This window comes from Cryptomeria japonica, chromosome 10 (genome assembly GCF_030272615.1).
Source record: "Cryptomeria japonica chromosome 10, Sugi_1.0, whole genome shotgun sequence".
In the NCBI taxonomy this organism is placed as follows: domain Eukaryota; kingdom Viridiplantae; phylum Streptophyta; class Pinopsida; order Cupressales; family Cupressaceae; genus Cryptomeria; species Cryptomeria japonica.
The window spans coordinates 366,111,400-366,117,909 of NC_081414.1; positions in this window are offsets into that span (position 1 = coordinate 366,111,400).

Consider the following 6,510-nt stretch of genomic DNA (forward strand, 5'->3'; position numbering starts at 1 on the left):
AATGGACTCCCAACGCCATATTAGCCAACTCCAAACGCTAATGGGGGCATGATATGACAAGTCTCTTGGGGAGTTATTATCTCCCTTGCACCAAAATTATCCACCTTTCGGAGGTGAATCAGGTGGCCTCTAATCCTAGAGTTATTAATAAGGATTTTCGTTCAAAGACTACTCCTTGTAGTCGCGCAAGCGCGATTAAGGCCTATAGCCCTACAAAGTACCAAGAAAGATGTAGTCACACAAATGTGATTGAGACCTAAAGGCCCTACAAAATGCCTAATATGAGAGTGAACTCTCAAATAGCTCTGTCCTCCAAAACTTTCATCTCAAGAGGCCTATTTATTATAGTGAGTCAAAATGCCCAGGTCTGATTGTACTCACTTGGGTCATTCCCCTCTCACCAATTCCTAAGCAAATTGGGAGGGTAGGCCCACTAAAGGAAAGCACTCAACAAACTAGAAAAGTGTCAAAAGTCAAGATTTCTGATTGTCTAGATAGACAAGAGCATACTCTCCTACTTTCACACTTTACCCAAACAAAATCAAGCACTTTAATTCTTTTACCCTCCTAATTAAATCTAGGTGTCTAAGATAAAAAATAAAGACATGAGATTTGTTTGTATCTCCTTGGCAACCTACAAAATTGTTAGTACTGATACTTAATGTAAACTACAGATGCCAATAGCTAACAAGATGAGAGGGGGGGGGGGTGAATCATACAAACTTAAACTTCCATAAAATTAACAGATTCAACCTCGGTAACTTATACTTCAGCAACTTAACCAAAAACTATTAAACATGCAAACTTAAGAACACATAATCATAACAAAACTCATAACACTAGATTTAACGTGGAAACCCAAATAGGGAAAAACCACTGTGGGATTTCAGACCCACTAATAAATATACTCTTCTAGAGTATGTTCGGTTAAAGCAAATCCTGTTAAAGATTACAAACACATTGCTAGATGTGACCCGGTTAAGGGATTTCCCTCATATCTGTTAGGATCTTCACTTTGTTAGAAGTGACCTTGTTAAAGGATTTCAAACACTCACTTAGAATGTTACCTTGCTAGAGGGTTTACATATAAGACTGTTGAGTCCACTCGGTTAAGAGATTTTCTGTCACTTACAAAATAACAATAATAAAATCTATCTACAACTTCACATCTGAAATGCTAAAGCAGATTCTTATTTGCTCAAAACAATCTAGTCATAGGACTTATCTTGTCCCTCTGCTGGGCTTTCTACTCTATTATTCAAACAGGTCTTCAAGCTTCTATGCTCGGTAATCACTATGTAGCATCCCCTGTGCATACACTTGCCCGCATACATTGTTTATCAACAATTAATTGTTTATAAACAATTGCTAACCACTAAATCTCCTTGATCACATTTCCCATGATCAATCTTAGCCATCAAATCTTCAAACTTGACTAGGTTCAATGTATCCTTTCGATTTGAAAATGTTTTACCTTACCTTGGGACTTGCATTCCCATCTTGGAACTTGCATAAGGTTATTGTGGTTCAATCTGCGTTGTAGATCTTTCTGCCGATATTCCTTTGCCATAGATCTTTAAAAAACTTCATACACAACATACCAATCATTTATACATTTCCAGCTAATCATTGTCCTTCATTAAATAATGCTTTTATCCATCCCATGCGCACTATCATAACTCGGTTGTAACTCGGTAAATACTAAACTTTGCTCAGTAGACATTTCGCCTTCATTAAATAATGCTTTTATCCATCCCATGCGCACTATCATAACTCGGTTGTAACTCGGTAAATACTAAACTTTGCTCGGTAGACATTTCTCCTTCATTAACCAATATCGATAATCTTAGGGTTTACTGACTAGGTTCCTTAGGGTTTACCGACTAGGTTCCTTGCTCAGTTGCATAGTATAGTATTAACCTTACAATCAACAACATATGTAGGATATCAAAACAATCTCAACATAATGATCTCATCATTGTCTAACTCGGTAATAGTTGCCCATTGAATAACTTATTCCTCCCTTTATTCATCACATTCTTTCTGTGTCTTTTACCGACATCTTAATTCTCTTCTAGTCAATCTTCTCAAGATATGGCAACATCATACTGAATCAGATAATCAATTTCTTGACATCAATGATAAAATAATGTTATAAAGATAGTTATCATCCTTCTTCAGTTATATGAATAATCTTCAACAACCTTCTCAATATCCTTATTGAGTATCAACAATCTTTCTTACTATAATGCCAACAAAAACAAAATGATTAGTAGTTTAATCAATACATTCTTTTGCAAGGGAGCTGCAAAACAACTGCTAGTAGTCTAGGGCGAGGTCTTGGACTGATCGAAAAACCTGCAAAAACTTCAAAATTTTGATTATTAGACAAAGGTTTGCAGAAACAATGCTCGCATTGTTCTGCAGACACCCGCGTTGAAGCGCTTGTGTATGTGCTAAAGGGGCAAAAAATTAAAAACAACAGGAACTGTAGGAAAAAGTAAAAATAACAAAATATACCTGCAGTCGCGCTGATGTAAAGTCGGAGGTGCTAAAATGCAAGTGTACGTGCTGAAATAGGTTAGCAAAAAAAAAAAAAAATAGACAGAAACCCAGAAATTTCAAAATTTGAAAATGAGCGCCAAACCACTAAAGTGCCCACGCTGAACCGGAAATTTAGAACAAAAATATTGTGAAATTACGCTTAACTAAAAAAAAAAAATTCTTTTTCTTGGATTTTTTCTCTTTTTTAGTGTTTTTGCTACTAATTAAGTAATAAAACAAAAAATACACCAAAAATATTAATCTGAAAGCAAGTATGAAAATGTTGTTGTCGGACACTTTATTTTAGTGGCGGTCACGTTGTTCTAGGATCCTGCAGAAAAGGCAGGTTAAAATTTGAAATTCTGAACACTCACGCTAAAGCATGTGTGCACGCACTAAAACTCTTGCCGCTTGCACTGAACCCGTAGTGCTCACGCTGATTTGCAACTACTTGCACTATTCTGATACCTGCGACAAAAAAGCTCACAAAATCTCCAAAAAAGGTTAAATTTTAGGAACCTAGGTCCCACCGGGCATGCCAAAATGAAGGGAAAAATGTGCAAGGCAGGATTAGATGCTTAGTATGGAAATATTATACCTTGAAAATCTATACCTTCTCCTTCAGATTGAGCCTTTGATAAAGCCACAGATGTGCCCCTCAACTTGATTGGATTGACTCCCTTGTTGAATGTGGATGGCTCTCCAAGAATGTGCACAAGATGATGAAATGGAATGGATGAGGAATTTTGACTAAGTGATGGATAAATGGAAATTTGAGTAGAGTTTGGATGCTATGGATGATTTCTTAGACTCAATTGGATATCATAAACTTAGCTAACTTGAAGATGTGAAATAAGGGAATGGAGTCCTCAATTTATAGGAGAAGAGGAGAAGAAATGGAGGGCTACGATTGATCTAAGAAGAAGGCTCAAAATTTCATGTGATTCCACACATGGCCCAAGAGGAGATGACAAGACAAGTGTAGAGACCAAGAGATATGCCATAAAGGCCTTTCTTGTCTCCACACTCCTCGAGGCTCATTGGGAAGACTTCCCAATGTACCTAGTGAAGAGAAAGGAATAAAATATTCCTTGAGAGATGGGGATGAGGAATTAAAAATTCCTTGGAGGAAGAGATGTCTAGAGGAATGTGATATTTTGAAAATCTCACATTCACCTAGGAAAAGGGCATTTAAGGAAGGTGGTTGGATGGAAGAGACAAGGAGTTGACTGTAGATAATCACGAGGATTAGCCACTAGCAACTCATTAGGGGAGGGATTAGAAGAATGATTAGGTGGGATTAGGACAAATGAGATTTGTAGGAGGATTTGACTAGGAGAGAGAATGAGTGGAGGGAATTAAAAATTAGAAGAATAATGATAAGTGAGATTAGGGGGCTTCTAGAAGAATTCATTAGGTTAATGATGGGTTTAGCAAAAAGGTGATTTGTAGGAATTTGGAGAGAATTGATTTTAGAAGAATAAAGGGAGATTGATTTATTAAATAAATCAATAAATAGACTATAGTGACAACATTAATTATATTTAATTAATATTAAGAAGGAATAGGAATGGCATAATTAATAAATTAATTATGCGAGGAAATTAAATTAATTAATTAAAATAATTAATATAAGTGTCTACAGTAAAGCTAAGGACTTGGTTGAGCTTCAAGAAGAGTATCTCAAGTGGGGCATGAAAACCTTTGCACCTCACATTATGAAAATCTTCAATGACATCATCCTTTAAGGGTTCCCTAAAGATTGGACAATTAGTCTAGCTATACCTCTTTTTGAAAGTGGTGATGTAAATAACCCTTCCAATTATAGAATGATAATGATTAATCCCTTGTTTTCAAAATTATTTGGCAACATGATAGAAAATAGAATCAACAAACATGCTGAATCAAATCCTAAACATGCAAAAGGTCAAGTTGGTTTCAAACCTAAATGTTCCACAATTGACTATAGTATTACTTTGAGACACATCATTGAAAAAGTTTGGGAGAAAAAGGAAGAAGTATTTTTTTGCTTTGTTGATTTCAAAAACACTTTTGACATGGTCCCTAGAGATAAGATTTGGCACATAATGGAAGAACTTGGGATTCCCAAGCATCTCAGGGCAGAGACTATATGAGGATGTTAAAGTCAAAATAAAAAATTCATCAAGAATTTCAAATAGCTTTAGGAGCAATATTGGAGTCAAACAAGGGTGTCCTCTATCTCCTACCTTTTTTGTCTTATATATTGATAAGCTTGAATAGTGGTTAAACATACAAAATGGTGAGGGTACTCAGCTGGGTGAATTTACAATAAGGTTGCTCCTTTATGTCGATGATCTCATTTTGATTGCTAAATCTGCCCTTGGTTTGCAAGAGCATATATTTTCTCTTGAGCATTTTTGTAGCATGGTGGGAATGCAAGTTAACATCAACAAAATGAAAGTCATGGTTTTCTCCAGTAGAAGGAAAAAAATCAATAAAGTTTTACTTCAAAGGTAGCATTCTTGAAGAAGATAAAAATTACAAATTGTAGACACCTATTTCTATCCACCTAGTTAAATAAATTTTATATTTGTTATATCATCATTAATCCAACTATATATTAAATTCACATTTAAGTAATCCTTTCTCCTTTTTAAATTATTAATTAAATTTATATTTAATTAATTCATCTTAACCCTCTTCTCCTATTAAATAAATAAATTGTTCAATTTATTTGATTCAATTCACTTAAACCATATTCTGACAATTAATTAAATAAACAAAACATATTTGTTTAATTAACCAACCTCTTGCATTCAAATAAATTAACATTTATTTAAAGCTAATCTTTCACATTTAAACAAATAAATATTTTTTTAAAATCCTAAATCCCTCACCCACTTACACTTTCTAGAAAATGCAAGTTGCACACTAACCCTTCTCCTAATCATGTCTAAACCCCTATTATTACCTTAATAACCCTCTAAGTGTTTGCACATTGCTAAACCAAGGGATTAGGGAAAAGTCGCTTCCCAAAAATATGTAAGGCTCTTACAAAGCATTAAAAGCCTTCTCCCATCCACAAGCTAACCCACATGGGTCTTTGAACAACCTAACCTATATTTAACCCTTGCAAATTCCCCCACTCCTTGGTTAAAGGCTTATCCCTTAGCCTAACCATCCTTTGTAACCCTCAAATCCCCTCAAGCCTTAAAGGCTTTGACCAATCTAACCCTTTAACCTTTGCTTATTTTGTTACCCCTTGGATAAAATATTTATCCATTAACCTAACCTTAACCTAACCACCCATGGTAACTATTCTCACAAAAGCTTGCACCCTTGCTGAGCTATCAACTCAGTAACCTTGTGAAACATGGAAACAACCTTGAAGTGTGGGACCTTGTGCAAGAGGGTTGAATCTCTAGAGAAGGCCGACTTCCTTCTCAATCTAGGTGCAGGTGTTGAACAACCTCAACACTTCAAAACTTACTCCTAAGCCTATCCTGACAACTTGCAGAGGAAAAGAGAAGAGAGAAATGCTTAAAATAAAAAGAGGTGATGCACCAATAAGAGATTGTTTCTTTCCCTACCCGAAATGAAACAAATAATAAACTAAAATACCCAGGAGATGCACAAACTTCAGTTGTATGAGTGACCCCAATGCATGTATGGAGGTTAGAATTCGCTGAATGTCAAGAGGGGAGAAGGTTTTCCACAAGTCACACTCATAAATAAATTAACACAACATATATGAGAGAAGAGCCACAAAACATACACCTATGATGAAGGTAAGGAAACATACACAACATACATAAGTTTAAGGAAGGCCATAATGGTTATATCAATTCATTATAAGGCCAATGGCCAAACTTATATATGCATAAATGCAAGATAAATATAAGAGAAGTGAAAGAGCATAACATATCTCAAGCTATCAGGGAAAGAACCCTTTACAATGAGGCTTAATAGCCTTTATATAGAAAA